This window comes from Olea europaea, unplaced genomic scaffold (genome assembly GCF_002742605.1).
Source record: "Olea europaea var. sylvestris unplaced genomic scaffold, O_europaea_v1 scaffold1783, whole genome shotgun sequence".
In the NCBI taxonomy this organism is placed as follows: Eukaryota; Viridiplantae; Streptophyta; class Magnoliopsida; order Lamiales; family Oleaceae; genus Olea; species Olea europaea.
In genome coordinates this window covers 6,289-16,531 of record NW_019235564.1, presented here as the reverse complement: position 1 = coordinate 16,531, position 10,243 = coordinate 6,289, and positions in this window count along the sequence as shown.

Genomic DNA, 10,243 nt, shown 5'->3' with positions numbered 1-10,243 from the left:
TAAACTCCCGCTTATGAAGTCTAATCATCACAGTGCATTGTCTATTGCATTGTAAACAATTGGCATTTATGAAGTTTTTTTTTTTGGATGATTTTGCGATTGTGATTAGAAACATATTTGAAAATAATATTGTTGAATTTGGGAGGAAACGGATTGTGTTAATATATATGAAACTTTAGCTTTGAAAATAACATTTGATTGAAAAATATTAACGTGCTCTATAGAACTTTAGTTTAATAATTGACTTCTATGTATGATATAGTGGTGAATCCTTGAGATGGAGATTATTTTAAGTAAAACGAAATCAGTATAAATATTTCAATTATTTCAATTTTAACACGAAGTTAATTTCTAGTTACATTTGCGTGGTTAGCATGTTGCCGTCAGAAGCAGAACCCTGCATTTCTTCTAGATAATCTTCTAATTGTTCCAGAGCAACTAGATTAGGAATAGAAGTAATCGGACCTGCTTTTTTAGCTTATAATAAAGCGTTCAAATGATCTCTCGTCTCTCTTCTATTAGAAAATGTCGTATATTAATATATCATTTATTTGTCTATAGGAATATTTAGCCTTTGATCCTAATTTTTTAACACATTTTTTCCAAACTTATTTTCATCCACATATTTAATGAAATAGTCAACTTTTTAATTACGCATTTTATCAATTTTTATTAAAATCGACTAAAAGCCTGATTTTTTTAGTCAAACCAAACAAGGGTGTTTGTCCTTGTACAGCAAGAAAAGAAGATGAATACAAAAACAATTTGAACTTTCATTAGTTCGGATTTTCCCTCGAGAAAAAAATAAATAAATAAAGATCTTCAAAATTTGGCTTATGCCACTCAATTGTAGCGAGCAAATGGTTCTTTAGTAAAAGTCAAAAGAATAGTTTGCTCAGTGCTCACTACACAGCTATGTGACTCAATAGTTCATAAAGTCTCAAACTATATAGCAGCTTGTAGTTTCAACCAATGTCAATATTCGATGTGGGATACCCAAATTGTAACCCTGCATTCTAGTTGGATCGTCAACCTTTACAGAGTAGGGCGATTTTTACTTTGACATAAAAGGTAATTTCATTCAAGAACGATCATGAGGTACAAGATCATCAATGAAGTTTGGGATCTCCAAGCCAGCCTATTTCAATTTTTCATGTATATATCTACTTTTTATATGAAAAAAAAATATGTGAACCAATTTTCATTTGAGGGTGAACCCAAATTTGGGGGAGAGAATTTGAGAGCTCGAAATGAAGGTTGCGCTTCCGAAATAAAGTCTAATTTTCACACTTTAAAATGACTAACGCGTGCTTGGGCTGATGAGAAAATTATGTGGCATTTCATTTATGAGTTGGAATGATTTAGCTTTTCACATTTCATGTTAATTAACAGAAGTTAGTTGATGAGTGTTTCGGGCGAGTAGTCACTAACAATTAAAAAGGGATCAGACGATTGTATAAGGGACAAACCTCTTGAGACAAAGTCCCAAAAATGGGTGTTTTATTGGCAATGACTTTACAATTGGAACTTAAACAGAAATGCCTCCAGGTGGCGCAAGCACACGAGTACTGAAAAGAAATGTTTTAAGTCTAAACTAAGAAATTGAAATTATATATTCTCTGTTTGAGAGTGTTTGATTTGGGGTCTTTTGCTCTATGTCTTTTCTTCCTTTTATATTCCTTTGATGCTCTCTTTGTGATCAACCGCTTAGAAACCGCTTAATTGCTTTATAACTGCCCACTTTCTTCATGGTAGCCAATTTATCATGGAACTGCCGTCCCTAACTGCTGCCATTACTCTTTGTCGTTCAACCGTCCTCAACTGAACATCCTTGAATCGTGGAACGTGATAAGATTACCCAATAACTGCTTCGATAATTACACTTTTGGATAACCATAACATCTCATGTTTGCTAAGATCCTGGGCGATTCGAAAGTTTGGGCGAGAACAGGGTCATAACTCTGGGCGACTGCAAGGCACTTCATTCGCTCAGATCCTGGGCGTCTTGTAAATTTGGGCGATGGTGTTACCGTGTTCGTGGGCTTCCACTGCATTCACTAATAACCCTATTTGGACCTTTATCCTAAATTGCCCGGTTGGGTTTCATTCTTTGGGCTATTTGAATTGGGCTGCACTTTTAGCATGTCAACAATTATCCCCCAATATGGCAGAATTAATACTAATTATTAATTTTTGCCATATTCACTTTGTGTTTCCCAGCAACATTTGAAATTTTCAAGAATTTCAATCATTATTTTCTTCCATAGCCTGAAAAGGTACAACGTTGCAAACCTTTATAAACCCCAAATACACTCCATTTCATTGCACTACTAAATCATGCCTCATTGCTTCGCGCTTCTCTCTCACAATATTACTGTTCATCTTCTTGCTTCTCTGCTACGTTTCTCGAGCAAACTTCAACAAAGCTTTATTTCGTTCCTTATGGCTGCTTTACAATCCCAACTTGGTGACTCTTTTAGTTTCGAAGACTTCTAGAAACTCCTCACTCGGCCATATATAACTCCGAACTTCCTCGCACCAGCTAATGCCGAACTCAATGAGTTCTATCTAGGTCCTTCATTCAACAACGCCGAGGCCGTCGAACAAGTGGCGTTGGGCCAGCTGTTCCCTTGTACCCAAGGCCCTCCGTTTCTAAACTCTTTGCCGCTAAGGCCGCTTCGCGAAAGAGGTATTCGTACTTGGCCTAAATCTGATGTCGTTTTTCGTAGATGGCATGCTCGCCTTGTAGACTATGGTCCTACCAAGATAATTTTTGATAGTGCTAGGATTTTTAATTTGTTAGAAATCTCTCTTCAACCCCCTATTTTTGATTCAACGCTTTTCTCTATTGCATTATGTTTTTGGTCCTCTGAGTATAATACTTTTATTTTTCCTCTTGGTCCCATGTCCATTACTTTAAGGGATGTTGGGGCCTTAGTAAATTTGCCACTTTTGGGCGATACCATTTTTCCTGGTATTTTGATTTCTGGTGTTGCCCCAAAATTTGACAGAAAACTCACCGAGTCCTATTCAAGCCTGCAAAGCTGTTATAATCACTCAAGCGCTGAGCCTTCTCATGCTGAGCGTGTGGCCTTTATTCAGATTTGGCTTTGTAAATATGTTCTGTGTGTGCCAAGCATGAAACCTTCTATGAGCTATTTACCTATAGCGCACGAATTGGCGCATGATAGGCCCTTGAATTTGTGTTCTTTCTTTTTGGCTACCCTCTATAGAGGCATGGCTTATCTCCAAGTCCAATTGAAGAATGGTGCGTCTTCCGCTGGCAGTGGGCCTCTTTGGTTCACTCAAATGTGGTTGAGAGCCTATTTTTCCTCACTTGGTGCTCTATCCTTTTCTCTTCCTTTCGCTAGCTGCTATGGGCTAGCTATTGGCCCACTGAGCCCTGTAAATATGTCCAGAAGGGACATTTTTTTCATTCTTTTATACTTTGAATTCAATTCCTTTCTTTCCTTTTTCTCCCTTTTTAACTCTAGACTATGTGCAACCCCCATCCACTCTGGACAGCGCGAGCACCACTCTGCTCGTTTGGGTTCTGTTTTTGACTGGGAGGGAGTTGTTCCATGATATTTTAACTGGAACCAATGCTAAAGCTGGGGTTGAAATTTATGCTCCCCAATTTTTTGCTCGTCAACTTGATTTTGGCCAAACTTTGCCTGTTCCCCCTTGTTATTCTAGAAATTTGATAGATCGCTTTCACACCATTAACAAGGCAGAGGCAGAAGCTATAAATGCTCGCAATCTTCTTTTGACGAGTAATTTTTCATTAGCCCCCTTCAATTCTTTCCATGCCATCCATCCTCTTTTTGAACAACTTTGGCCATCAGTGCAGCGCAGATTGTTTGCAACTGATGCCAATCGCGCTTTTCATTCACTGGATTAGCCGGACATTTCTTCCACTTCTCCTGTTTTGGTCACCCCTATGTCCATTAGGAGTCCCTCCTCTTCCGTTCAGTTTAAACAGTCTGTTCATCCATCTACTTCTCTTCCTGCCAAGCCTACTGCAGCTAAGAGTGTCCCAAGCCGCAAACGGCCAGCCTCATCATCTCCCATTTTGGAAGATGATGATGATGATGATGACACTAATCTCATTCTCAGGAGAAAGGTAATTAAATTAGTTTACTCACAAGCATACCTTTCTATAGTTGGAACTTTTCTATGTGCTGATGGCTTATCCGGATTTCTTAGAAAAGCTCAGCCTTTCCTTCGAAGGCTTTGGTGTTGGCAGCTCATGCTCCATCACCTTCTGCTGAGGCTGCTTTATCCAAACTAGCTGATGAAGGGACTACGCTTAAAGAAACACCTTTAGCCCTGGAATCTTCATCACAACCAATGGATGAGCCACCTTCTTCTCAGAGCGTCAATCCCCCCAAACGTTGAACCAGAAGGTAATACATTTTTTGATGTTTTACCTTTGCTTGTGCTATTAGTTTTTGATTTGTTGTCTTTTGAATTTTGCAGATGCTCCCATGGGTTTGCCCGTTGTGGCAAAGTCTTCTCGCTCAGACAAGGAGACGTCTTCACAAGTGATGGAGCCACATGTGATAGATTTGGCTAGGGATATGCCACCCCTCAAGATTGCTGATGAGGTAATCTCTGCTCCACTTTTACTTCCACTTTGTTCATTGTAGTGAAAACCTTCAATGTTGTCAACTTTCTTTGCAGGATGCTGATAAGATTGTGCATTCCATCCAGGACTTGTTCACCTCCTGAGGGCAAGTCAAGACGTCTCGCCCTGCTTCAACCAGTCGTCCTTCTGCTTCTTCAGAGGAAGATATGAAATTCCTCAAGCAATCGATATTTGAGTATGTGTCCTTTATAGATATGGACATCGGTCAGGTTAGTGCTGCCAAACATAAGGATAAGCTTGAGCATTTGAATGCGAAATTGGAGCAAGCACTGACACTTCCGTCGCTCAATCTTTCTGCTGATTTTAAAGCGACGTTGAAAGTTGTCCATTCCGAGGTTCTCTCCTTACTGGCCAAAAATGTTGAACTGGAGGCCAAAAGTACTCAATATCTTCGCGCTGTATCTGAAAGAGAATCTTTGCTTCTGGAGATCAACGAAGCTGAGGACGAATTGAAAGAAATCTCTTCTGAAGTCATGATTGAAGACTCTTTGATGACCAGTTTGGCTGCACAGATGAAGGAGCTTCAAGCAAAGATGGACGACTGCAAGGCGAGAATTACTGCCAAAAAATGTAATGTCTCCCAAGGAATTGAGCGAACCACGTCTTTGGTCGAGCAGTACAAGAAGCTGGAGGTTGATGATGATTTTGTGGCCGAATTGAATGTCACTTCTTCTCAGCAGTGCGAGAATTGGGGGAGACTTAGGGAAATAATTTGTTTAGTCTGGGGCAATTTGTAATTAAGACATCTAAATCCTTAACTTTTCTTTTTGTAATTTCATATTAATTTTCCCCTTGTAACCTCGTACTGAATTCTGAACATACCAGCAACCATTATTATTAATGAACGATTAACTTGTCTTCTTGTGTATTTATTGACGTTGTCTTTAATCGTCAACCCCCCAAACATTTAATTGCTTTACGCTAAGATTCACGCACATTTTTTCTTGATATTTCTGTCTCTTTTCCTAAAATTTCGGGCCATTTGATTCTAGTTACTATGCACGAATGTGGCTGTTCATATTCTGTCTCTTCACCGTCACGCCTCTATAAATGCACTTATATTCCACACTTATCATTTTCACTTCCATTTTCTTCTTCAAAACCAATTTGCTGCCATTGTTTGGCATTTTGACAATCGATCCAAAACCTTCGTCTTCCATGGAAATGGATCATTTGATCTGTCCATTTTGCCATCTTTTTTGATGTCACATTTGGTATGGGAGATATAGAAAATATTCTTTGGTCAACAAAGTTCTTCCCATCGTCTCCATGTTCCTTACAAGGAGTTCAATGATGGAAGACAATTTTTGAGGATGCCTGCAAGCCACATTGCCTGCTGAGAGTGCTTCTCAACCTCGCTGCCCTTCATTGCAACGATGCATTTAGGAAGGCGATGTGAGTGCGCTTCATCTTCCTTTTTGCTTGCTGAGAGTGCTTCTCGACCTCTCTGCTTGCCTTTGCAGCAGTGCGATCAGGATGGCGATCAAGGCCAGTACACCCTCTTACTCGGCGATTGATCGGGAGATTAGTTTGCTCTTAATTGTAGTTTATAGAGCATTTAGCATCTTATATTTTGCAGCTTTGTAATGAACGTTTGATAATAAAGGAATTTATTTGAACGTATTTTGCTCTGGCCCTTTTTTACTCTATGATCGTTCAACACGATTTGATTACGCTTTTATTTGTTCACTTTCCCATAAAGAAGGAACATATTTTTTTAAATATTTGCCATTAATGAACCTCATGTGCTTGATGTCGTCTAAATCTTCCAAATGATAGGCTCCATTAGGCAATACATTATTTACTTTATATGGTCCTTCCCAATTGGGCGACCACTTGCCATACTTTGGATCTTTGCTATCCAAAGGGAGTACTGTTTTCCAAACCAATTTGTCTAGGCTGAACGATTTGGCTATAACTTTTTTATTATAAAATTTAGCCATTCTTCGTTTTTCAACTTCCAATCTATCTAGGACATCCAACTTTAATTCGTCCAACTCCAATAAGTTTTGAACTAGTGATTCGGTATACTCATCATACTTAACTTATATTGCAAACACACTCTGATCGATTGCACGTTGATTTTCATAGACAAAACGACCTCTTGTCCATAAGTAAGTTGGAAAGGAATAATTTTTGTACTTGACCGAGGCAACATCCTATAAGCCCATAAGGCCTTGTTTAGACATTCGTGCCAATTTCTGGCATTTTCACCTATCATTTTCCTTATGACATTTTTTAGAATCTTATTAGAAGATTCTGCTTGCCCGTTGGATTGAGCGTAATATGGTGTGGAGTTCACTAATTTAACTCCAAACTCGCTCAAGAATTTATTCACTTGATCCCCATTTAAAGATGTTCCGTGATCTACCATCAAAGTTTGTGAAATTCCAAATCTATAAATGATCTGATCACGGATAAATTTTATTACATTCTTTTGGGTGATCTCTTTTAAAGGTACCGCTTCTACCCACTTAGTGAAATAATCAGTCGCAACTATAACAAAGGTATGTTGCTTGGATGATGGGGGATAAAGCTTCCCTATTAGGTCTATCGCCCAACCCTTAAACGGTCAAGGTTTGATAATAGGTGTCATCTCTCGTGCTGGCGCTCTTTGTATTGGACCATGCTTTTGGCATGCTAGACAACCCTTTGCATACTGAACGCATGATTCTCCCATCTTTGGCCAAAAATATCCACTCCTAATAATTAACCATCTCATCCTTTGGCCAGCTTGATGAGCTCCACATATTCCTTCGTGCACTTCAGCCATGATCGTCCTGGCGTCTTGCAAACTTACACATTTTAGCAATATACCATCAGAGCGTTTCTTAAACAACTCTTCATCTATCAGTGCATAGTTTAGCAAACACAACTTCATTTTTCTACTATCTCCTTTATTAGGTTCTTTAAGGAACTCCTTAATCTTTGCCCTCTAATTTATTGCATCTCCATCTTGTATGCAATGAATTTCAATTGTTCTCGCCCTTCTTTGGATTACGGGCAATATTGTTCCATACTCATTAGTAGATTTTCAATTTAAAACCTTTGAGTACCCTAAGGCTATCTGGGCCAATTCGTTTGCTACGTCATTATATATCCTATTAACACATTGAAGCTCTATTTGGTCGAATTCTTCCAACAACTCTTGGGCGATTTCATATTGATTTATAATGGAATCACTTTGGCATTTAATCACCAATCAATTGGTGAATTACCAATTGAGAATCGCCCCTAACGATCACATTCTTTATCCCCATATCTATCATTAATTCTAGGCCCATGATTAAGGTTTCGTATTCGGCCTGATTGTTGGTGCACATTCTGTTCAAAGTGAATGCGAACTTGTAACAAATCTCTAAAGGATTTATCAATGCTACCCCTACTCCTACCTTTAGAGGTTTTTGATCCATCGAAATATAAAACTCAAGGTTTTAATTCAAATAAATTGATCTCTAACTCAATTTCTTCAGGCATATCAAGGCATGGATGATCGGCCAAAAAATTTGCCAAAGCCTGATTTTTGACTGCCTTTTGGGGTATGTATTGTACTTCGAATTCTAATAAGGCTAATGTCCAAAGGCCTACCCTTTGGTGCAAAATAGGACGAGAGAACATATACTTAACCAAATTTATTTTAGAAACTAAATAAACGGTTACGGGCCGTAAATAAGCCTTTAATTTTGTACATGTGAAATACAATGCAAGACATAATTTTTCAATGGCAGAATAATTACATTCACATTTTGTTAACCGTCTACTCAAGTAGTAAATCGCCCTTTCTTCACCAAATTGATCTTCATGCGCGACCATTCCAGCTATTGATTCTTCTTCAGCCGATACATACACTTTCATTGGCCGTCCTTGGATTGGTGACACCAACACTGGTACACTTGATAAATATGTCTTTAGGCTTTCAAAAGCCTTCTGATGCTCTTCTTTCCAGCCGAATTCGTCCGATTTTTTAACTTTAAAAGCGGCGAAAAAGTTTTAGTTCGCCCTGCACAATTAGAAATAAAGCGTTTTCAAAAAGTTTACTTGGTCTAGAAACCTTTGCAATTCTTTTTTATTGCTAGGTGGTTTGGCCTCTAAAATGACCTTCGCTTTATTTTTATCAAGTTCAACCCCCCTTTTGTGTACTAAGAAACCAAGAAAATCCCCTGCATTAACACCAAATGCATATTTCAAGGGATTCAACTTTAGTTTATATTGCTTCATTCGCTAAAATGAACATCTTAATTGTTCAAAATGGTCCTCTTCTTTAAGGGATTTGACCACTATATCATCTACATACACTTCAACAAACTTGCATATCATATCATGAAAGATCAAATTCATTACCCTTTGATAAGTTGTTCCTACATCTTTCAGGCTGAAAGGCATAACAACCCATTCAAAATATCCTAGAGACCCAGGGCATCTAAAGGCAATTTTGTGTATATCTTCCTCAGCTATGTAAATTTGATTGTATCCTGAATACCCATCCATGAAGGAATACATTACATGTCCGGCAGGAGAGTCTACTAAAGAATCTACCGTGGGCATTGGATATTCATCTTTAGGTGTGGCTATATTTAGATTCCTAAAGTCTATGTACACCCTTAGTTTACCATTATTTTTTAATACCGACACGATATTAGACAACCATTCAATATATCTGGCCGTTCTAATAAAGCCTGCTTTTAATAATCGCTCTATCTCTTCCTTAATTTCAGGGAGTACATTAGGAGCGAAACCCCTAGGAGGTTGCCTATGAGGTTTAAAATTAGGCTTGGTTGGTAATCTATGTTCCACCAAATCTCTATCTAAACCAGGCATATGTTCATATTCCCAAGCAAAACAATCTTTATACTCCTTTAATAAAGCAATTAATTTATCACTAACCTCTTGATTGAGCATTTGGCTGATGAACGTTGGGCAATCTTCTCCTTCATTGCCAATATTCACTTTAATCAGGGGGTCTTGTGCTTGAGCGTATCCAGGTTTGGCGATCCTTATCACTTCGTCGTCCAGATCCCTTATAGGCACTTCTTCTTCTAAACAATCCACTTTGTTGACTTCTTGGCCAATACTTTGTTCCAACTCGAACACTGCCAATTTGTCTCTTAATGCTTTCAAGGCTGCTGCTTCTTTCGTCTTGTCCTCGCATTCTTTATTAAAAGCCATTAATTTGACTTTGAAGGCCTGAATATCGGTCATTTGTCTTTGTTGCTTACAACTCATTTAAAACTCCTTGATTATTCTTTTGTCAATTACTGGCTCCTCCAGGACACTATATTTGGCCTCATCTGACTGAACATTTCGGTAAGTGCATCCATCGAAAACGGTTCTTCACTCTGCGCGACAATTTGAGTTTCTTCTCCATCTTGGACTACTCTGACAGGTCCATAATTTCCTTCGTACATGAACTATTCTACCAAGTTTGCTTCTACGACAAAAGGCCTATGATCGGCCTGCACCACCTTTGCTTCGCCTTTGTCATTCCAAAAAACTAGGCACTGATGGAGCGATAAAGGTATACAGCGACTTCCGTGTATCCAATCTCTTCCTAATAACACATTGTAACTAGTGGGACCATCTATTACAAAGAAGACT